At 55.7% G+C, this 23,608-nt stretch overlaps 1 protein-coding gene and 1 long non-coding RNA gene across 2 annotated transcripts in view; one reads left to right on the plus strand and one right to left on the minus strand.

Moving 5' to 3' along the window:
- Positions 1-23,608, plus strand: part of Cacng2 (calcium voltage-gated channel auxiliary subunit gamma 2) — a 117,566-nt gene that overhangs the window by 25,541 nt on the left and 68,417 nt on the right. The gene's annotated exons all lie outside the window — the stretch shown is intronic.
- On the minus strand, positions 2,774-8,236 carry LOC144378533 (uncharacterized). The gene is made up of 2 exons (XR_013440285.1): positions 7,582-8,236; positions 2,774-4,626 (listed from the first exon to the last, which is right to left on the minus strand). It is a non-coding gene; the product is annotated as an uncharacterized LOC144378533 (long non-coding RNA).

Below are 23,608 nucleotides of genomic sequence, written 5' to 3' on the forward strand. Positions count from 1 at the left end.
GTCAGGAACGAAGAGGGGAGGGACTGATATTTCTCGTTGATGACCCGCCTTGTGTATTGCCTTATTTCATCTTGCCAACTTCATGAATAATAAGAGCCAGGATTTAATGAGCACTTATTATGCGCCAGCTGTTCTAAACAACTTATTTGTATTATCTCATTTTGATCCTCACAATGACCCTTTGGGCAGCTCCTATAATCAATAAAGTCAAACTGAGGCTCAGGGATGTTTAGCCACTTGTTCAAGGACACACAGCCAATTGGCAGAAAGCTGGGGTTTCAGTCAGGCTCAGAGCCCACACTGAGCCCCTTCCTCTCCTGCAGTGTGGCGCAGCGGGTGACAACATGGTCCCCGACTCACACTGCCTGTGTCCAGCCCAGCTCTCTCAGTGGTCTCCAGTAGGCCTCAGTTTCCGCGCTTAAGAGGGAGAGTGAGATCTCGTCTCTGGCATAAATTAAAAGAACATGAAGTGAATTTGCCCCCAGTTCCGTGCTGAAGGTGGGGGAGCAGGGAGAGGTGAAGTAGTCGCCCCAAATTTCCCACTCCCAGTGGTCACCCCTCTCGCTGGGGAGAGGCAAATAGAGCAAGATGGCAGCCTGGGTTTGAGCCACCGCGTGGCCCCTGAGCCAGGACGGTCCCCCTGCAGGGAGCAGCTGCAGGGAGGACGTCCAGCGGGCCACCCAGGACTGGTTGGCCAAGCGTGGTCACCCCAGGCCTGTCTGCCTGTCTTGCCGTCATGATGGCTGCCAGCTGCCCTAAGCCCCCAGTGACGCAGGCCCTGTGACCGGGTGCTCTGGCCCTCCCTTCCCCACTCCCACTCCTGCCTGTCTAGAGTTTTCACTCCAGGAAGAACAAGCGTTGTAAACCGTGAAGTGCTCTCCACGAGAGGTGGAGGCCCACACAGAGGCTGGAGCTTCTGCAGAGAGGCCACAGCCCTCCTCCGCAGCCTGTGGTCACCTGCTCTGACTCCCAGTGGCAGTGGTGGTGGCGGGAGGCGGCTGGCTCTCATCTGCTCTCTCCCACGAGGGCAGGCCACACCTTCTTGACTCTGCCCCTCCCCCAGAGCCTCCGGGTGCCCGTGGTGGCCTCCGTGGTTCCTTCCCCTGGAGTGACCCCTCCACGGACCCATCTCCACATCAGAAAAGAGGGCACGGTGTGTGTCCTGGGGGGCTTCCCGTGGGCAGGCCGCTGTCCACAGGAAGCTCTTACCGAGTTCTGGCATGACAAGGTCCAGAGGCCTGGCTTGCAGACTCTTCCGCCCTCTCCTGGCCCCTGCCACTCAGACGGGTGGGTCGGCCCTTCCCCTTCGCTGGACCCTCCTGCCCACATGGGTCTGTTCTCCCCCAGACTCTTCCTTCTCTCCCATGTGTGTCTCTGAAGGCCCATGAGGCGTCCGGCCAGAGCTTGGGATACAAACTCAGCATGGTGGGCGCGAGTCTGCTTCCTAAACGTCCATGTGCACAGGGAGCCGGGGTCCGGGGGTCCAGGGTGGGCATCACGACGGGGAGCCCACACCGAGAGGAATTCGGCTAGACAATGACAGGGACCACAGGAGCCCGGAGAAGGACTGGCCCAGTGAACTGGGAACTGGAAGAGAACTGCTCCCAGGTTCAAGGTCACCCCAGAACAGGCGGGGCAGGGAGTCCAGCACCCCAAGACCCAGCTACACAGAGTGGCCACTCTGCAGAGCCGAGCTGGCTGGGGTCAGGAACACTTGCTGCCTGAAGTTCCTCAGTGCACCCCCCCTGGCCTTCCCCGCACCCTGCCGAAGGTGGCCCGCCTGGCCCGTACCTGGCTCTCTCCAACGCACAGCACTGTGGCCACCCGGTGCCCCAAGCTCTGCGTTTACCTGACCTCTCTCGCTCTGGTTCCCCAGAAATGTTTGACCCTGTCTGAGAATGTGACCCGATTCTCTCTTCCCATCACTCCTAATCTGCCCTCTTTTTATTGATTGATTGATTGATATTTGGTGCTGGGGATTGGACCCTGAAGTGCTTAACCACTGAGCCACATCCCCAGCCCTTTTTTATATTTTTAATTTTGAGATGGGGGTCTTGCTAAGTTGCTGAGGCTGGCCTTGAACTTGGGATCCTCCTGCCTGGGCCTCCCAAGCTGCTGGGATTATGGGTGTGGCCACTGGGCCTGGCTCTAATCTGCCCTCTTGACGGCCTTCTATTGAAGTGGCCCGTTTTGTCCCGCCTCCCCTCATTCCATCCCTAAACTCTTGGTCACAGGAATAGATCACTTCTCTCCTCTCTTTAAGGGCCGCTGCTTTGCCCAACTAGAAGGAGAGGCTGAAGCACCCTTTGTTCTGGGTCCCCGATGGACTTGGAAGGGTGACGGTGACAGGCCCAGGCAGGGGCTCTGCCAGACCTCCCAGCCGGCAGCTTCAGCCCAGGCCTGTCACTGAGAAGCCAGGCGCCTCCCGTCCAGGTCCCGGAACCCCGGTCAGGCCACTCCCTTTGTCAGTAGATACCTGGGGTGCAGGAGACCTTGAGCACCCCAGAAGCAGCCCACCGAGGATTCAGGGCTCTGCAGAAGGTTGGAGGCCTGAGGGCCCTGGGGGTGTCCGTGTGGGCCTGTCTCTATTGCACTGGGGACTGTCACAGCCCGTAATCACCCATCCATCACGGCCCATCAAGCCAAGGCCAACGGGAAGCAATAGGCTCACAGAAGGGCATGAATTATCGAGGCCAATCAGCTGTCGATGGGAACAACTGTGGGGTCACATTCAAGGGGAACACAGAGTGGCATTTTTCAGGCTGCTTGGAGATTGTCAGTTTAATTTTTACTTATTTATTTCTGACCTTACAGAAAATGCATTACCACAAGGTCAAAACATTTCTCTCTATATATATAATTTTGGAACTTCAGAAATAGAGAGAGAGAAAGCCATTGAGTAAAGACCGTAGGCTTGGACCTGGCCTGCGGTTCCAGCTGCTCTGTCCTTTGGGCAAATGGCTTGAGCACTCCAAGTTTAACTGTTTGTCCATTGAAAGGAGGGGACTGGGGAACGACATGGATCAAATCACATCCATGCAGGAGAGAGTCACGATGAGCCCACATTCTGTACAGTCCTAATGCAGCGATTGGGAAAGATTGTATCAGTTTCCCCTTCAGAAAAATTTGCTATAATGAGGCCTTTCCTGCAAGGGCGTTGGGGACATTAAACAAATTGCAAGTGAAGTCTGAGACAAAGACTCAATTATCTGGCTACAACAATAATCATTATTTTCATAACGACCCAGCTAGATGGTCACATTATAAAGACAATAGCTTAAAAACAGACCCCTCCACACTAGCCCACGGTGACAAGATGCTCAGCTATAGTCTATGTTTACATTTTAGATTTATTTGTAACCGACATCTTAATTTGTTAAGTCAGATATGGGAATTATGCAGCTGTGGGTTGGGGAAGGTGACCCAGCCAGGTCCACTGCTCTCCCCTTGATTCTCTTCCACATCTGCCCTGAAACCAGCCGTCGGTCGGCAGCTAGCCCAGCGGCCAGAGCTGTCTGGGAACCTGGTACACAGTGGGTGACTGATAAATGATGGCTGTCGATGTTTTGAATGAATGAAGTTTGCGAGCAGAATCTTATGGTTAGATCGATGCTCTGTGGAACCTGAGTACAGACAGAGAGGGGCCGCGAGAGGCGGAGAAACTTGACCCCTGCGTTCAAATCATCTATCATCTAAGTATGGGAAGGAAGAAGCCTCTGGAGCACACACACGCGTGCAAATCCGTGCTGGTGTGAATGTGGCCGCCAGATGTTCAAGCGGGTGGCAGCTTGGGCCTGGGGTGCGCCAGGATTCAGGGAGAGCCTTCCTGCAGAGTCTGGGCCTGGCCAGTCCTCCAGGGTGTGGGGATCAGACCCAGGTGGGCAGGCGGCAGGGGGCGCTGTTGTGGCTCATTTCTGTGTCCCCTGGCCTGGGCTAAGGGACTCCCAGAGAGCTGGAAAGACGTCCCTTCTGGATGTGTCTGTGAGGTGGCTTCTGGAAGAGACCAGCACCTGAATCAGCAGATGGAGGAAGGGCTGCCCTCTTCATGGAGGTTAGCTCGCCTGTCCACAGCTGGGGAGACGTCCCTGGCTCTCTCCTGGGTGGACCTGGGACACCCATCTCCTGCCCTGGGACCTGGGGCTGCCGGTCCTCGGCTTCAGACTCAGACCAAGACTCGGCTCCCCTCTCCTCACTCCAGCTCAGACCAGGTCCTCCCGCGGCTCTCGCTCCTCCGGCTGCAGACTGGCAGCTCGTGGGACTTTGCAGCCCCGTGATCCCATGAGCATTCCCATCACCATCTCCTCTCATCGCTGTGTGGCCCGTGTGGCCCTGTCCCGTCATTCTGTTTCTCTGGGGACCCCGACTGGTGCCAGTGGGCAAGAGCCCAGGAGGAGACGGGCCCTGGTCACCTGGAGCTCCCGCCTGTCCTGGGATCCAGGGGGCTGGAGGCCCCCTCGGACCTGGGGCTGAAGCTTGACCTGCTGAGGGTGGCGGAGGGTCCAGGGGGTCGCTGCAGAGCAGGTGCCCAGAGCCACGCGGGCCTGGGCAGGCCAGGCGGGTGTCGTCGGAGGCGGTGGCGACCCAGAGGAGATGAGCAGCGGGATGAGCTGCTCCAGGAGGCCGAGGCTAGCAAGGCAAAACCAAGATAATTACCCGATATTTAGGCCAGGGAGGACTGATTAGCCTCGCTCTGTGAGGCACACTTAACGACACCCAGTGACCTAATTCTCGAAAGAGAAACGCAGATCCTTGCTTCATACCTCCCGGTCCAGAGGCCCCGGGGCAGAAGGGAGCAGCCCCTCCCCCGCTCCCCGATGCCACAGTTGTCACCAGGGGAACAGACAGCCTTCCAGGGTCCTGCAGGGACCTCATACGTCCCCACTGTCTGGACATGACATCACAGGTCATGAGAGCCCCTCCCACTGGCCTGTTCTCCTTTATTTTATTTCTATTTTCTCATTGTCATTATGTTTAGGAGTCAGGACCTCGAGAGATCCCCCTGCCTCAGCCCCTCGAGAGGCAGGGTCCTCAGGTTCACGCCACAAGCTCAGCTCCCGTTCCCCTTGATCCCCTCCACCACCAGGTCGGAGCTCGGCCCTCGGCACTGGGCCAGCCTGAGGCGGTCAAGAAGATAAGGCCCTGACAGTCCCGTGGGCAGACTGCCACATAGGCCATTCGGAGTGATAGGTGACGAGGGGATGGGACCGAAATCCAGCCCGGGGCTCTGTGGGGGCAGGAGCAGGGGGATGGCGCGTCCAGGCCGACAGAGGGCTCGGGAAGTTCTCCCCAGGATGGGACTGAATTTGCAATCCAGTCCCACGTCACACACGCAGGAAGGAGGTGGCCGCCCAGAGGAGAGGGCGAGGACCAGAGGCGCAGGGGCCTGGGTCCCCCCGTCCACGGGGAGCACAGGGCTGGGGCGAGAGCCAGGTGCAGAGAACCAGGGCCCAGCCAGACGGCAGTGAGGCTCCTAGGACAATGGAGAGCTCTCGTGGGGTTTGGGGGTCTTCCTCAAGGTTTTGTCGTAATAAATACACAGAGTGTAAAACTCACCCCCTCAACCACCCCAAGTGTCTAGGTCAGGCGCATTGGAGAGCTTCATGTGTAGCGTTCACTTCATCCCCAGAACCCTGTAGAACTAAAGCTCTTCACCACGAAACACCAACCCCCCCCCCCAGCCTTTGGCCACCATTCTGCTTCCTGCCTCTGTGAATGTGACAATGTAGGCACTTCATAGAAGGGGAATCACACTGTATTTATCTTTTAGTATCTGGCATAATGTCCTCCAGGTCCACCCATGTTGTAGCACGGGATGGGATTCCTCCCTTTTCAATGCTGACTAATATTCCACTGTATTTGGACACTGTATTTGGACATATCACATTTTCCTTAGATGTTCCTCTTTTGAAGGACACTTGAGTTGCTTTGGGGTTTTAGCATTGTGAATAATGCTGCTGAGAACACAGGTATAGAGATATCTTTCTGAGACCCTTTTGATTCTTCTAGAAACACAAAATGAAATGGTTAACTCATATAGTAATTCTATTTTAAATCCTTTGAATAACAGCACATTGTTTCCCCCAGTGGCTGTACCATTTTACATTCACACTAATTGTATAAAACACAGGGTTCCAATTTCCCCCTTCCTTGCCAACACTTGTTACTTTCTGTTTTTTCAACAGAAGCTATCCTAAGGGGTGTGAGGTGATATCTCATTGTGGTTTTGACTTGCATTTCTCTGATGTTAATGACATCCAACATCTTTCCTGTGCTTGTTGGCTATTTATGTATCTTCCTTGGAGACATGCCTGTTCAAGTCCTTTGCTCATTTTTGAAATGAGTTTATTTTTCATACTCATGGAAGTTAAAAAAGGGGAGTAGTATGAGCCAATTTAAAATAATGGCAGCTGCTCCCATTAATTGAGCATCTACTATACTCCTATACTCCAGGCACTGAAATAAGTGCTTGGTGCACACTGGCTCATGGATTTGGATGCTCCCAACACCCCTGAGTCTGGCAAGACTTTGGTCCTCATTTAGAGAAGAGGAGGAAGCCAAGTGGCTAAGTAAGCTGCCCAGCAGAGAAATGGTCTTCCAATCCAGGCAGCTTGGCTTGGTTAGAAGCCATCAACAGGCTCTATTTTGCTAGAAAAATCCCTCTGGCTGCATGTGAAGGGTGACCCAGGAGTGATAATCTGGAGGCTTGGAGAGGAGAGAGGAGGCGTTGGGAAAATCCAGTGGCCTGCCAAGTCCTCTCTACCACTGGCCACCTCTTCTTCCTTTTAACAAGGCTCTTCCCTCGACCTCCCTTCCCCATCCTGGAGTCCTTCACGCAGGATCTTCCGGCCTCACCAGCATCCTGTGGGTGCCAGACTGGCCTTTCCTGTGGGCGCCAGGGCCACTCTCCCAGGGCCCCAGGCATCCCTCATCGGAGCCAAGTTATAAAACCAGGGATGGATTTCTTCTGGGTCTGTTCTCTTTGCATTTCGGCCTTGAACACATGCTTTTCTCCCTGGAAATTCCTGTCTTAATTTTGCTTCCTGGTTCTGTGCACACTAGAGACGAGGCTCCTCGGAGAGAACTCTGTTTTATGACCCTGCAGTCTGGCAGCCCTAATGGAATCAGGCAGTGTCTTCGTTGAGAGCGCCCCAGGCCGGTCCCCCTCCCCGGATGCACCATCCCTCTCAGCTTGGGGCGTGGGGTTGGCTTTGAGCAGGGAGTAGAAAGAAAGTCGGCCTCACATCTCGTTCCGATCCCAGGTCCACGTCCTAGCATGAGGCCCTGGACGGGCTGTTCTCCCTGCAAGTCCAGAGGGAGGGAGGAGGGAGGGGGACAGGGAGGGTGGCGTCCTGTCCACTTTAATCACGTTGCTTTCAAGCAGGGCCTCTGTGAGACCAGACCCCATGACTGGCCTGGCACCCGGAAGTGCGGGGTGGAGGATCAATAAGCACTTTGGGTGGATAATGAATGAGCCACCAATGAACACTTCCTCAGCCTGGGGCCTGTGCGCGCGACCCTGCCATCTGGGCACGTGGTCCTTCCCGTAAAGCCGTTAGTGCTATGGCCCTCGCCCTCACCTACCTTACAAGTGCTGGGGCACGGCGTCAGTGGACAGCGAGCTGCTGACAGCAAGTTCTAGATTTTCCTGGCCACTCTCCTGCATGTCCAGCCTCCAGGAAAGAGACCAAAAGAGGCCCTCAGCCAGGTGGGGGGAGGAGGGCGCGCAAATGGGAAGCTGGGCCCTGGTGACCCGGGGTTCTCCTCAGTGAACTCAGGTGGGACCCCTCCCAGGCATGATCTGCGCTTGTCCCTGCGACCGCCAACCGCCAGCCGGGTCCCTTCTGAGCCTCTTCAGGGCATCCGTGCCCTTGGTTGGAAGCGGGCCCACGTGACCGAGGCTGTGTCCTGAATTTCCCTGCCTTCCAGCCCCCCGCTGATGGGAGCCGGGTTAGGGCTGCCTTGTTCTTGCCCAGGACACAGCAGGTCCCCATGACGCGCGCGGCCCTGCTCCACTCTGAGGGGCCTGAGGACGCCGAGGACTCGCAGGCCGTGTCAGCCCTTTGGTCGCCTGCCTCTGGCGGCGTGTGGGAGAGGCCCCCTCGCGACGCGTTAATACAGATTAAAGGTCCCTCCAGTCCCTGTGATCTTCGCCGTGTCACAGGGAAAGCGTCGTTTCTCTGGTCTCCTCTCTGTCGCTTGTTAATATTACAGGGTTTTGCTCTCAAAAGCAGAGGTGCAGTGGGTCCTCCGAGGGCTCGGACTCCAATATCGCTTTGTCATTTCTTGCTTATGCTCCAGCAGTCACCCGAGATCCAGCCTCCCCGAGTCTGGGGGGAGGGACAGCCCTTGCCTCTGGGCAGCCCTTGGTATAAATCAGAGACGCTCAGGGGCCCCAAGGAAGCCAGGCTCATCAAGAGCAGCGCAGCCAGGTGATCAGGATCGGGGGGCACCCGCCAGGCCGCTCTGGATCTTCTGGGCACGTCTTCATGCCAGGACTGGGAGGGCCCCGGCGGCCACACGTGGGCAGGCTGTCCTCTCAACAGGCTCCTGCTCTGAATGAGAACAGGTCTTAATCCATGGCGGAGGGTGGGAGCCCGGGAGACCTCATTGAGCGCTTTTTGCTTCTGTTTAACCATTACTTTTACATGTCATGAGAGCTCCGATTCATTCAGCAATGAGTGTTGGAATCCCTACCTGCAGGGCCCTGGGGATCAGAGATAAGTAAGCAGGATGCAGAAGACAAGGAGCAGGAGAGCATTGCCCAGCGCCCCACGGAGAGAGAGCAGGAAGCCCCGTGGTAGGACAGAGTTCAAATCCCAGGTCCTCAGCTGAGAGCAGAGACACACGGGGCAGAGTGGGAGGATGAACTGCAGATGCGTTGGCAAAGGACCTAACACTGTGCCTGGAGACAGAGCAGGGTCTGTTTGTTCCGCCTTGACTGCTCCCCGTGCATGCTGGGTACAGGCGCGCCAGGGCTAAGCATCCAGGACGGAAGGCTCCCTGGAGAAAGAGGTGCCTGGGGCACAAAAGACACACCCCTTGAGTCAGGCAGAGGCCAGGAGGGGGATGCTCCGGGCAGGGGAAGCACACAGGCAGAGGCACAGGTCGGCCTGGTGAGTTTGAGTTTCCGTCTCTGTCCCTGTGCAGGTGGGTGGAGAGAAGGGAGCAGGGGCCAACCCTGGATGAACGGGCAGGTGACTGACCTCTCTGTGCCTCCTTTTCCCCACCTGCCAAGTGAGGTTGTGACAGCTGTAACCACTTCTCCAGGTGACTTAGACAGCACCTGGCCTGGGGGGATGGGAGCTGTGCTAATCTCTAGGCTCCCAAGTCACCTGCGAGATGCAACGGTGGCCCCATTCTCCAGGTGAAGAAACTGAGGCTGGAAACGCTAAGGAACTTGCCTGAGGCCCCATGAGCAGTGAGGGTGGGAGCAGCCCACAGTCTGTTGTGTCCAGGCCCCTCAGGCCACCCCGACTTTAACACCACAGGTTTTTGTACTATGACAAGTTCCGGACCAGAGTCCCCAAAGCGGGGGACTGTCAGTCCCCGTATCCCTTTCATAGTTGACATACAGAAGAGCTAGTTACAGAACAACTCTGGCTCCCACGGTGGACACTGTGGTCTCTGACAAGACCCTGGACATGGAGCAAGGCAGGACCCTCCCTTGGGAACAGAACTCTGTCTTCAGTGGCAGGCCTCGGCCCGTGCAAGCCCCTGCCCCGTGGCCCACCCAGGACGCCTTTGAGAAGGTGCCTTCTCAACGCCGTTCTGTGATGTGGACGAGGGCACGAGACGAGTGGCTCGGCCAGGAAGGGGCAGTGCGAGAGCCAGCCCCCACTCTGTCCCTTCACCAGCCTGAGGAGTAAATAGGTCTCGGTCTAAAATGCGTCCTCAGGAACCTGATGCCTAAGTTTGGCCCAGCGGCCTGTGCAAGGGACCAGGGCCACACTCAAGCCAGCAATGCATCCGCCCCCATGCCATTTCCTGACCTGGGGGGACAGGGCACGTCTGCTCCCCTGCGGTGCCCACGGGGCCGATTTCACAGTCCTGGGGCTGATGAGTGGACACATTGCCCAGGGAAGGCTGAGCCCAGGGGGCGTGCACGTGCTGCTGTGGTCCCCAACACGGTGCTCGGAGGCACTGGCCGCTCGCTCTCACCAAGCACCGCCTGGGCACCTGACTCTGTCTCATTTCATCTTCCTAAAGGTCCTCGCCAGTGTCACTTCCATTTTCCAGATTTGAAACTGAGGCCAGAGAGAGTCAGTGACCTCCCCCAAACCCCATGGCTGATAAGCTGGGCAGAGGCCGTGATGTGGCCACACTCGGCGAGCAGGGAGTCAGCAGGGACTTGGTGCAGGAAGGGCCCAGGCCATCCCACCCCGCACCCAAGTGCACCCCAGGCACCCTGTGGGGGACACCCCCGAAGTGGGTGGCCCTGTGGCCCCCACACCAGCCCCGCCAGACACACACGCGGCCCTCCTCTCACCCGGGCAGGGAGGGGACCCGGGCTGGCGGGAGGAAGGAGGCCACCGTGCTGAAGTAGGTGACACGGGCCACGTGCTCCACCCAGCTTGGATGGCGCTGGCAACGGCTCCGGAGCAGCGTGGGGTTCCCTTGTGATTCTCCCAGGCGGGAAGTGAGAATGGGCTGGAAGGAACCCAGCAACCCAGGCACCTGGAGGAGAGTGACTCTGGAATGTGACAGATGCCCTCGTGCGCAGGGGGAGCACGGCCGTGAAAGCCACCGCAGGGTCACGGCCCCGCAGGCGACGGGCCTCGGGCGGGGCGGGGGGGCTCCCGTTCCATCTGGAAAGGAATTGAGCAGATATCTGCTGAGCAGCCCCTGGGTGGTGCCAAGGCCCGTCACGAGCACTGAGGACAGGAGATGACTCAGGCAATCCCTGCCCTGCAGGAGCTCGGGAGTGATGACACAAACACGCAACTCACACAGGAGAGCAGCCAGGCCCACACTGGGGACAGAGCGTGGCCTGGGAGGCTGAGGCTTCTGCAGGTACCAACAGCAGAGTCCTGGCAGGAGCATCCCCACTGTTCCCAGAGGAGGCTGGGCAGTCAGACGAGCGGGAAGGTAGCAGGCCACTGGGCCACTGTCCTCCTGCAGCTCAGTGGCCGGGAGCCAGGGCGGATGAGTCAGGGCTTCTGGGGGACGCACACTCAGGCTGCCCGCTGCAGGCAGGCCGAGGGGCCTCCTGGGGGGCGGCCTGGGAGTGGGACGGCGCAGGGTTCCATCTGCTGCTCGGATCCTAGCAGGTGGCAAGGCCGGCCTCAGCACCCGGCTCACCATCTCACACGCGACCTTTGTTCCTTCGCCATCCCAGCCCTGCTGTCCCCTCCCTCTTCCAGGTCCTGTTTTCTCCCCCACCCCTCCTGGTCCTACCTCAGGTGCTGCCACTCAGCCAGGTTGACAGGAAGAAATGAGGGTGGAGGAATCAGGGAGACACTGTGCATGCTCACCAGCTGAGCCATTTTGGGCAGGTGACTTGACCTCTCTGAGCCTCAGTTTCCCCATTTGTAAGGTGGACAGGGGAATTGGCCTCCGTGAGGTGCAGCATGTCAAACACGCAATGTTCATGGCACAGATGGCCCCGAACAGAGGTCAGCTGCCTGCCCCCTCGCCCCCTCCTCCCTGACAAATAACATCAGGATGGCCATGGGGGGTCCGGCCGCCCTCTCCCCCTCCCCAGCCCCCTCGTGGCCCACTCCAGCCTTCGTGATGATTAGGAATCTCCCAGAGGCCTGTCCTGTCCTCATGGGAAGCGGTGCTGTCCCCGCCTGCGCTGTCTGGACTCCGTGTGTAAAGTGGACTCCTCCCGCTGCGCTGCCCACACGCCCCTCCCCTCGGCCGGCACCTTGTCTTCTAACCCTGCAAACCCCTTCCCTCCCTGGGACCTGGCTGTCCCCACCCTTCCCACAGGGACTCGGTCTCCTCCATCTCTACACGGAGCCTTGCAGCCCGCACCTCCCAGCCCCGCCTCACTCACCCCGTCCTGGCCCCCGGTCCACCCGCTGAGAACACCCAGCTTTGTGACTTTTCCCCTTGTGCAGGACCCCCAGAGCCTGGGCGCTCCAGGAGGGCGGGAAGACCCCTGCTGTGGTCACTGGGCAGGGCGCAGAGGCGGGCAGTGGGTCCCAGGCCACACCTAGAAGCCACGGGATGGTCCGGAACTCTCCATCTGGCTTCCGAGCCTCATTTTCCACATCTAGAAAATGGGACTAAGGCGACCCTGCAGGAGCTGTGTTGAGGGTCTCTCACCGTGAAGCCCCCAGCAGGTGGTGAGCGCTCCTGTCTGTCCCTCAGACCACCTCCAAGTCCGCCCTTCAGGGCCCATCACCCCCCTGCCCTTTGGCGAGGGCACAACTGTGACTTAGCGTGAAGATTCAGTGTGCCCTGGCCTTGGGGCTCGGAAGGCACAGTTCAGGGCCCGTCTAGGCTACTTCCCCTGCACCTGCCCACTCCAGGTCCACAGGCCGTTCGTCACTCGTTTGCCCCGTGGCCTTAGGAGGTCTTGTCCGTGTCTCCCCGGATTCCTTCCTTAAGGAGTCCCCCAGACCCCACGGCAGCCCTGACCAAGCCGGTGTGCGCTGTGCGCCTCAAGGCCACACTCCGTGTCTGCCAAGTCCGGAGGCACATCCCCCAAATGGAGTCTGGGCCACCCAGGGTCCGGGGGGCTCTCCTCAGGCCCTCAGAGCAGCCTGGAGGTGGATGTGGGCTTGAGGTCCCTGTGTGCAAAGCCTCAGGAGCCTCCACAGCCTGACTCCCAGGGCCAGGCCCTGTGCCAGCCCCACGTTCTGGAGCCAGAAGCCTCCTCTCCCTGGGTCACGGCAGGAGAAACGCGCAAGCCTCAGGACCTCCTCACCACACCACTGTCCACTCAGGCCAACTCACTGTCCCCAGTTAAAAAGAATTAATAGCTGGGCGCGGTGGCGCAGGCCTGTCATCCCAGTGGCTAGGGAAGCTGAGGCAGGAGGATCACAAGTTCAAAGCCAGCCTCAGCAACTTAGTGAGACCCTGTCTCAAAATAAAAAATATAAAAAGGAATGTGGCTCAGTGGTTAAGCCCCCGTGGATTTAACCCTTGGTACAAATAATAATAATAATAATGACAATTTATAATAATGAAAACGGCACAGGTTAAAGAATTGTAAGAACTGAGAGTAAATCCTTGAGATTTAGGAAGGGAAGCTTTAAGATAAATCCCAGTTCAGGGAACACTTCACCAGGAACACTTCCCCACATAAAGGCCGCTCCAGCCCCCGGCCCTGTAGCTGGCTCCACAGCAGCCCTCATGCCCCCCACCCCCGCTCCCCGAGGCTCCCCAGGCCCCGGCGCGCACCTCTGTCCTGGCTCTGGGGGTGCAGCGTGTCTTCCAGGTCTGGGGCGCTTTCCTTCAAGGTGAGCTTCCCCGTCCTCCCAAGTCCACCCAGGAAACATCCTCCGCATGGGTTCTCCCTCCGTTGACTGCAGACTGGTCCCTCTCCCTTTGGTCCCTTGTCCTTCCACATCCAAAGCCCCCGACCTCTCCTGAAGAAGGAAAAGGCAAGACCTGACATTATTCCTCAACAGCTGAGCCCCAGATGCCCGTCCTCACCCGATCCTCTCGACGCCGTCCCAACAGACATTAGGAGCAGAATCACAGCCCCGCAGAAGCCACCACCCGATGCCCGAGAGTCCCCAGTGTTGACACCACGAAACACCACAGAGCGTTAGGAAAAGAGCCAAAAATAATAATAAGTTCTTACTGCTCTGGGGCCAGAGCAACAGGGGTGAGCTGGGTGCACGGAGGCTAGTGTCCCCGGAGCAGGGCCGTGGGGACCAGCTTGGCATTTTGCTCTGGGCATGGCGGGAGCCACTGGAGGACATGAGGAGAGGGAGGTCATGATCTCGCTGGTGGATGGACAACAGGCCACAGGGACTGGGGTGGAAGCGAGAGCCCAAGTGCAGGCCACTCCAACAGCCTGGGTACGAGAGGGTGCAGCCTGCCCTTGGGGTGGCGGAGGGGGCCTGAGGAGCGGTCAGGTTGGGTTTGCATGTTGAGGGTAGAGCCAACAGGATTTGTTTGTGGCTTGGTTGTGGGTCATTAGGGAAGGACAGAAACCAAAGATGAGTGTGACTTTAGGGACCCACTTAGCATGTGTCATCCACAAACTTGCCAGTGCTCAGTCTTTCCCTTCCCTGAATCATTTATAAGAAAGATAACTACAGGAGCCGAATACAATTTCCTGGGAACATTCATTTCCTAACTTACGCGGTTCCCAGAAGCAATGAGGCAGTCTCGCTGTGGGACGGCTCCAGCCTAGGCGGCCGGAATGGCTCCAGGAGCCCTGGGTAGAACCTGGCTAAAGAAATTTGCGAGTCCTAATCCCACCCTCAGTAGCTCATTCATTCATTCAACAAACATTGACTGGGTCCTCGTTCGGGCCAGCCACCATGGTCTTAGTCCTGGGATGAATCTAGAAAGAGCAACAAAACACTTTTGATCCTATTCTACAGAACCTTGTGGCCAAGGAAGAGCGATGAACCTCTAAATAGGCAAATTGCCACAAGTCGGACGGTGTGGCATGGTACGGGGACATCCAGAAGCTAGAAGGGCTGGAGGGAGGAGGGAGGCTTCACCAGAGAGGTGACGCCTGGTCCAGCTCCATTTCTCAACCAGGACCTCGGGTGGGACAGCCGATGTTCTCACAAGAGCTACTGTGCATCTGCTGAAGGCTGACCTGTGTCACCCTAACACAACGTACAGCTCCAGGTGGCTCCCTTGGTCACATACCAAGAAGCCAGTCAAAGAGTAAGGAGGAAGCATTTCCAGTCCAGACTCTACTTTTGATCCTTAAAACAAGATTCTGAAGGACCCCATTCATGGCCCACAGAAGCATGTCTCCCTTCCGGGGCCCCCTCCACCAGTGTGGGGATTCCCCAGCCGTCCCCAGTGTCCTGTTGCCATCCATCCCGACCACAGAACCCCGTAGTCGCGACGCTGTTTCCTCCTCATCTGTCCTGTCTCTGCTCTTCTCAGCCCTTTTCCTGGTTCCACACAACAGCGATCCAGAGACCAGCTTGGCCAAAACTAAGTCAGGATGGGGTCGCGTTAGGACGGGGAAGAGACGGGTCACGTCCAGGGTCGTGTGGTGACACAGCTGAGCTCCCGCTCTTGAGAACTAGGTTGCCTACCATGGAGAAGAATCTCAGTAGCCAGAACTTCTGGAAGATCCTCCTGAAACTCTTGTCCACAAAGATCCCTCTGACATCCTAACGGGGGTGACTTAAACTGAAGCATTTCCCAGAGGCGGACATTGGGCTGTTTCTCGCTGGACTGGCACATGGGGCTCCTGACCTTGAAAGGCTCGCCTCTCCCAGGGTCTCTCCAATCGCTGCGACCGTCAGCAGCGTGAGCTGCGTGAGCCGGGCTTGAAAAGAAGAAGGGGTACAGACAGAAGGGGCATGTGCCTCTGCCCAGAGTCCTGCTGCAGGAGGTTGAAGGCCAGCAGAGAAGGTCTCCCAAGAGAAAGAGGGACTCTTGTGAATGTGGGAGAGCTCACTGATGGGAGGAGGTGTGAATCTGGCCACCGTTCTTGTATGTAGGACCTCATTTATTCTCAAAAGAATTAAATTCAACTCTGAAAATGTGCCCCCCTCCAGTGCACATGTGTGTGTGAGTGTGTGTGTGTGTGGGCGCGTGTGCACGTGCATTCACACACACACACACACACACACACACACACACACACACACACACATACTTCTTATTGGGGTAGCCAAGAAAAATAACCCAACCTTTATTGTCTTCTTGGAGCCTCTTTCTCTTCCCATTTCACGTAAGAATCCTGGCCATCTACGACAAAACCCTAGAGAGGAGCCTGTAGTCTTGAGACCATCTCCTGCCATGTCCCCCTGGTCCTGAAGCGGGGTAGCTCCATTCCTTCTGCAAGCTTGGCCACAGGGAGCCGAGCTAGGGTACCCCATAGAGCCCAGCACCTTTAGGGTGTGCAGAGACCTCTGGCCTCTCCAGATGGCTCTCCCTGACCTCTCCCTGCCCCCCCCAAGTCCTTCTTATTTTAGATAATCTCCCTCTTTTGTCACCATGGTCAAGGCTGGACATCAGAGCCCCAGTGCCCAGAGTGGCCAGGTAGCAGATGAAGGAAGGAGCGTTCCATGTGGACAGCGGGAGCCCAGGCCCCGGTGGGCAGCCCCGTCCACTCCCGCAACTCTCACTGCAGGCTAAGGCGGCTGGATGCTTCCATTTTTCAAAAGAAGCAAAAGATTCAAAGTTTTATGTGAATCCTCCCACTTTTTCAATGTTAGCAACTCATCCAATTTAAAAAACGAAAAATATCATGTGGGCCAACTCTGTATTTGCCAAACAAAACATCTCTGGTGGTGCATGCAGCCCAGGCCCTTCAGCTTGGGGACTGTCCTCTGACACCTGGTCCTTTACATCTTGGTCTTTCTGCCCTCATGCCACTAATGTGCCTGCCTGCCTGGGGGCAGGGGTTGGTAAATAACCATCAAGGCAAAGGTGAGGCCTAAATTAACTGCTCAGCAGGGGGGCTGCCCCCACGGGCTCAACCAAGCAGCAGTACCCAGCACCTTATGTGCTTGGTGGCTCAAAGATCTCAGAGTTGCTGTCCTGCCCTCTGACCTTAGAGTCCCACAGGCAAGAAGTGTCAATCAAAATGACACCTGGTAACCACGCAGGGAAGAGGCACAGGAGCTGCTATACAGACGAACTGAGGGAGATTTAGTTCTGGGGGTCAGGAGAGGGGCTGGGGTTGAGAGTGAGCAAGAATCAGAGGCTGCAAACAGTGTCTGAAAACAGGACAGGCAGGTCACATGCGAAAACCACAAAATACGTTGGTCAAGTCTGCAGGAGGCCAGAGGGGGCTGGGCGGCAGAGAGGGGGCGGGAGGTGGCAGAAGGGCCAGCTGGGCAGGCCTTGAAGCCTCCTTCAGGACCGTGACCTTCATCCTGGGCTCTGCAGATAGGAGGCGGGGCTGTGGGAGACGGCTGAGTGGGCAAACGGGGACATTCAGGAGGCAGGTGACGAAGAGGCACCAGGTAGCTCTGCCAAGGTGGTGAGAAGATGGGGGGAGGGGGCAGGTTGAACCGCACTTGAGAACCTCCTGGAGGGCCTGGAGGAGGGGGGAGACCCTGGTGATGACCGTATTAACCCCTAGATGAACATGTCCCAAAGGGATGGAGGAACAGACCCAGGGGACGAGGAATCGATGATAATACCTGGGAGTGCCGCCCTGGAGAGGGAGGAACTAAAGCAAACTCGAGGGGAGCTGCGAGGGGGCCGGGGGGCTGGAGGCGGAGCAAAGCAGGAAAGGGGGTGACGGAGACATGTCACATGGGCCAGGACCTTGGGTGAGGTGGGAGCCCCAGAGGCTTTCAGGAGGCCTGGCCCGACTCAGGGCCGACCGCAGCCGTTGCACATGCTGGGCCGAGAAGGGGGGGGGGCGGGGACAGTGGCGCTGGGCGAGAACCAGAGCAGCCACACAAGGGCAGGTTAGGCCACTGCCGCCTGCGGGCAGGAGCTGGGTGGCTTGAGCCCTGTGCTGCAGGGAGGTGGTGGCTCCAGATTCGGGGCACATTCTGGAAGCGGAGCTGACAGGATTTGCTGGCTGCTGGGAAGGAGCGGGCGTGGACTGGGGAGGAGTCAGGGTGAGGAGTCTCGCTGCCCCTGCAGCTGCTCTTCCCTGGGAGAGGCCAGGGTGGGGGCGCCAGGAGCTCATCTGAGCACATGTGACATGTGAGATGCCCCGAGGGAAGATGTCCAGTGGGGAAGATGGAAATGAGCGTGGCAAGAGGCACTCATGGGGGTCCACTGGTCTTGCAGGGCGGGGATAGGCCCGGCCTGTGAATAAGGAAACATGGGCGCGAGGCACCATCTGATCTCCTGGAAGGTCGCACAGCCACAAGGGGAAGAAAGGCCAGCTGCAGGAAGACCCTGGGGAGGGCGAGTCAGGGAGGTGGGGCCAGGAGTCGGGTGGACCCATTGGAGAAAAGGGACAGATGGGGACAAGACTTGCTGGTGGTGGGATGTGAGCGGCGGGAGGGCGTGGGGGGCCATCTACTGAGATGGCACAGGGAAACCGAAACGTCCAGCAGGTAAAGGAACCCTGTCGGTAAGGCCAAGTGGGGACAAGGTGGGGACAGCGGGAGGAGAGAGGCTGGGAGTTCAAGGCAGAGAGAAGCTCATGTTCCCAGGGTAGACACGCTTGGGACTCTCTGAGGAGGGTGGCGCTGGCCTGGGCAACCTGAGGGTCAGGCAGCGGGGCCAGCTGGAGGTGCAGCAGGAGCTCAGTCACGTCAGGGACAGCAGCAGGTGTCGAGGACCCGCCAGGCTGATGGAGTCCGGCTTATTCATTTCACTGATGAAGAGTCAGCAGGGGTAGACTTGTCACACAGCCTGTCTGTGGCCAGACTCTGGGCCTCTGGGACACTCGCCACGGGATGATGGGATCCTTTCATAAAGGGCTGAACTTAACACTGGGGGAAGGACAATGGCGTCGTTTCTCAGGTTGTAACCCAGCATTTCCGGTGGCAGAGCTGGGGGATGCTGTTGACCAGCACCTGCCTGCTCCATGGCTGGAATGCAGAGGTTTGGGCATAAGGGCCCTTGGTGCTTGCTTCAGTAGACCTTAGTTCTTCCTAAGATCTTAGTTCTTCCTCAGGGTCATTCACTGATGCAACAGTATTTTTTAAATCTCTGTTTTGTGCCTGACATGCCTAAGGGATTAGAGTGGGAAGCTATGGCCCAGTTCCTGTGTTCATGGAACTTACACACACACACACACACACAGTACAAACTGTGCTAAGCATTGTGAAGAAAACATGTGGGGAGTCAGGAGAGTGTAACGAGAGGCTTAACACCCTGAGGAAGACACTGGCATGGTAACTCAGTGAAAGATGAGTGGATAGAGTGGTCCAGGCTAAAGGAACATCATATGCAAAGGTCCAGGGGCAGGAAAGCAAGTTGAGATAATTAAAGATCCCCCAAAAAAAGAAACCTGGAGTTGAAGTCATCAGATTTGCATTTTAAAAGACCCCTCTGTCTATAGTGCAAGCAGTGAAGTGAGAATAGATTAGAGGGATTGAGGATGGACCTCTGAGGAGGCCACTACTGCTATCCAGGTGAGAGAAGGAGGTAGCCTAGACTAGGTGAGGACAGAGGGAAAGAAGTAGAAGGTTTTAAGAGGGTCATCGAGAGGCCTGACACACTAAGTAAATGTTGGAATCCATCAGAGTTTCACAAGCTATGTCAGGTCATTGTCTTATTGATGGGGTGCGGTATGGCCAGCCCACGGGGAACAAAAACTGCCGGGAGTCGCTGTGAGCTGACGGCAACCAGATGATTTGACTGTCCCCTGCCATCAGACCACCACACCACCACAGGAAGGAAATGTGAAATAGGGGTCCCCACCCATGGTAAGCAAGCTCCACTCAGCCACCCATTCTCTCCTTATTCACCATCACATGAGAAGCCTCATCCCATGTGAGAGACGGTGGGAGGGAGCATCAGAGGCTGTGTCTGGGAAGGGTGGGGCAGCCGACACGGACCCCCAGCGGAATCGAGAGCACCCATCTAGAAAATCCAGGTGCTGGGTGGTGTGGCTGGAGCTCCCAGGAGCCGGTGGGAGATTCAAAGGCGGCCATTATCCCAGGTCTGGGTTTTACTGTTATTTGTATAAAAGAGGCGAGTGTCTGCTCAACTTGACAGACTAAAATAGGCTTCTTAGATGTTCAGGGATTTTAAAAACAAACAGAGCTTGATTGCAGATCAATTTTTTGTGCAGCTCTCGATAAAACCGGGCTGAGAATCTGCTGGCGGTGGCAGTGACTGCATTCTCATCTCACACCAACTCTGGCTCCGCGGGGCAATCGAGAGGCCGGCCTTTCTCCTCTGTGCAGGGCTGCATTTTAATTCCAGCACCCAGTGTTTCCAGAACGCCAGATCAGTGTCATTATTTCAAACCTGGGCTGAAAAACAGGCATGTTAAAGGAAGTCTCATCCAATGGTGGTCCAGCAGACCCGGAAGATAGGCGTTTCCCTACAGAACTGGGGAAAGTAGATAGTAAGAGAAAACAAAACTGAAAAATAAAAGAAATGTGTAACCACAGAAGATAGTTCCCAAATGTCGGATTCTACTAATCACTTTTTAATAAAATCTGTCCTTTTTTTTTTTTTTTTTTTTTTTTTAGCAGCAAAGTACTGGGGATTGAACTCAGGGGCACTCGACCACTGAGCCACATCCCCAGCCCTATTTTGTATAGACAGGGTCCCACTGAGTTGCTTATCGCCTCACTTTTGCTGAGACTGGCTTTGAACTCACAATCCTCCTGTCTCAGCCTCCCAAGCTGCTGAGATTACAGGCGTGTGCCACCGTGTCCGGCTCTAGTAATCATTTTGCACAAATTTTTACAAAATTAAGCTAAGCCAAGATTTTTGGTGGCCCTTTAGGTAGAGGAGTTCAAATATCCTTTTAACTTAGACCTACCTTCCTTTGTTTCTGCTTTGAATTTTGATTTTTGACCTCAAGTTGCTAATTTTTTGTATAAATTAATAGATGGGTTCTAGCCAAACACATCGAGTCTGTGTAGGAAATTTCATACTGAAATATGCATTTGGGCTTTTGAGGCTGGGTTGTACATGGCTGTCGTTATAATGTTTCTTTTCACATTTGTTTGTGGGAATCAGAGTGGAATGAAGGCGAGGGCGGAGAGTAAAAGAAAAAACCTTCAGGAGATCCCTGTATCTCTGGAGATACAATGTCTCCAGAAAGTGATTTAACATCCATAAATGCCAACTTACAGGATGTCATCCATTACCATCCAGGAAGAAAACATATTCTCCCTCTTTCCTGCCCAATGAATAAACTTTGAACACAATTACAAACACATGCAATAATAATACATCCACCTGCATTTCTATCGCAACTTGCACTAGAAGATTTCTCAGTTGCTTTGCAAACAATAATTAATTAGACCCCTTGACATCCTTGAGAGGGAGCTGAGATGTGGGTGACACCAACTTGCTGTCACCTCTGGGGTTGTTGAACAGCTGTTGTTTAAAGACTGCGCAGCACACAGAATTCGAAATTCTAGAACATGATTGAAAGACTTAGGATTCTGAGAGGCAACAGAAGACTGTACGTGGGGCAGGCTTCTGTCTCAGCATGTAAATGTGATAGGGGGAGAAGAGGGAGCTTCTATTTTCTATGTCGCCGGCCATCGCTCACCCCCTCGGGCTCAATTTACCTTGTGACATGACATAATTCTTCTGGGCTCATCATCCTGGAGCTGACCCCATTACCAAGTGATTTTTCCTTAAGGAATGTAACCAAATTTTTTTAGATATTTACTTATAGGTGGACACATATCTTTTTTGTTTTATTTTATTTTATGCAGTGCTGAGGATCAAACCCAGGGCCTCATGAATGCTAGGCGAGCACTCTACCTCTGAGCCACAATCCCAGCCCCATGTAACCAAATTTTTTAACAAACACACAAATATATAGGACCTATTGTTTCCAGGCACCATTAAAGTGCTTAGTAACTTGTAACTCATTTGATGCCCTTAGCGACTCTTTTCGGAATGGTATTGTTATTATTGTTGCCTATTATAGTTATTATTATTGTCTATTATTATTATTATTATTATTATTATTATTATTATTATTATTATTATTTCCCTTTCACAGGTGAGGAAAGTGAGGCCTAGATGTGTTAAAGTCACTCGGCTACACTACCTCCCCGGGTTCCATTACTGTTAATAAATTTGAAAGCTTGCAAATTGGTACCTGGCCTCCACTTGGCCACGCAGGTTGTTTCCCTTTTCATCCTGCTAGAATGCTAACCTGGTTACCAGGAGCAGAAAGCCAGGGCCAGGAGCCAATCTGAAAAGATAGGGGGTTGGGAGAGGGCCATCTGCTTCAGCACCCTGGACAGCACCCTTAGCCGACTGGCCCAGCCCCAGGGCGGCCCTGAAGGTCCCAACCAGGATCCATCTGACCTGGAGGGAGGCTGCGGACAAGGGGAGCTGGCCTGGAAGGGACTGTTCCCACTCCTTCCTTTTACTAAGGCTTGCCCGTGTGACTGCACGATTTTCAGGCCCACTTAGGCCAGGACAGCTCCAGCTTTCCCACTGTACTTTCCCACGCCATCGGGATGCCATGGGCCTACAATCTGACCAGCTTCGTACTGTGTGCTCAGTGCCCCACTGGATAGGGATGGGCCTCTCGCTCATTATTTTTCCCCAGGTCCCTGGCAGGAGACTGTCTTCCAGGACAATTAGGCTTTCACCCAGGGACCATGAGGGCACTTTCTGGGTTCGCCCTGCAACAGTCCTAGAGAACATGCCACGGAGCACAGGCTCTGAGATCAGACCACCAACAATCCCTCCAGCTCAGCCACTGTACGGATGTGACCTTGAGCAAGGCGCTTAACCTTTGAAAGACCTAGTTTATTTCTGTGTATAAAATAGGGCCACCAATGGTAACTGAACCATGAGATTGCTTTGAGGCTTAAATAAGGTAATATGAGTGGATAGCACAACTAATCCTGAGAAAAATCAGGGGAGGCAGTGATGTTACCTTATGAACAGGAAGACTCGTGCTCCTGCCCTTCCTGCCCCTCTGCTTTGACCATCAGCAAGCTTTGGGCCAAAGCTCAACTTGGCATTAGCGACCCCTTGGGGTCTGCGCTGCGGCCTGCCCCCCCGAGTGCCTGCCTTCTCCTGTGGCCCAGCCTTCTCTCCTGATGGCTGATCCTTTGATCCTGACTCTTGTGACTTTTGTTGCCTGTGTCATTTCAGGTCACTGCCTGAGATGGAGAGACAGATGCAAAGCATTAGAATCTAGTCCCAAGTCAGGAAAAGTTCTGTCTGTCTTCTTTGTTGCTGTCCCCAAACGACTAGGGCAGCACAAGGCATGTGAGAAAGGGGCATGGGAAGTATTTATTGTAAAGTCTAAAAGTTGAGGAGGAGGAAGATAGGTGGCAGAAAGACAGGTTTGCCGATAGAGGAGAGAGAAATAAGGAAGAGAACAAGGATAGAAGACAGAGGGAAGGAAGGAAGGGAGGAAAGGGAAGAAGGAGAGGGAGGGAGACCTCTCTGGCCAGTTCTTTCTGAGTTCTGACCACACTCCCGTCTCACAGCTCACTTTGCAAAGGTCGCCCTGGACACCCCATCTCCCTTCTGACGGCTGCCCATCAATGATGCTCAGAAGAATCCCTTTCCTTGGACTCGCTCGACGCTCTCACCCAGTACCTTGGGGCAGGTGCCCAGCAAGCTGGCCACCCCTCTCCACTCATCACCGTGACAGTGCGACCCTTTCTGGCAGGAGGGTGGCAGTGGCAGTTTCTGAGCCGGGTGCTCGAGGGCAGTCTGTCTTGGCCCTGTTCTCGGAGGACAGGAGCTGAGGCGTCGGGGGAGGCTGGCAGGAGCCTCTCCGGTTCAGGATAAGCCATCTCGAGCTCCCAGCTGGGCCCACCCTTCCCTAAAGATTTCACAGGGTTTCACCATGTGGTGGGAAGAGAGTAGCACGGCTAGTGGGAGCCAGGCGTGGCCCTGTGACTCAGAGCCAGCGTGGGGG

The sequence above is a fragment of the Ictidomys tridecemlineatus genome, chromosome 6 (assembly GCF_052094955.1).
Source record: "Ictidomys tridecemlineatus isolate mIctTri1 chromosome 6, mIctTri1.hap1, whole genome shotgun sequence".
In the NCBI taxonomy this organism is placed as follows: Eukaryota; Metazoa; Chordata; class Mammalia; order Rodentia; family Sciuridae; genus Ictidomys; species Ictidomys tridecemlineatus.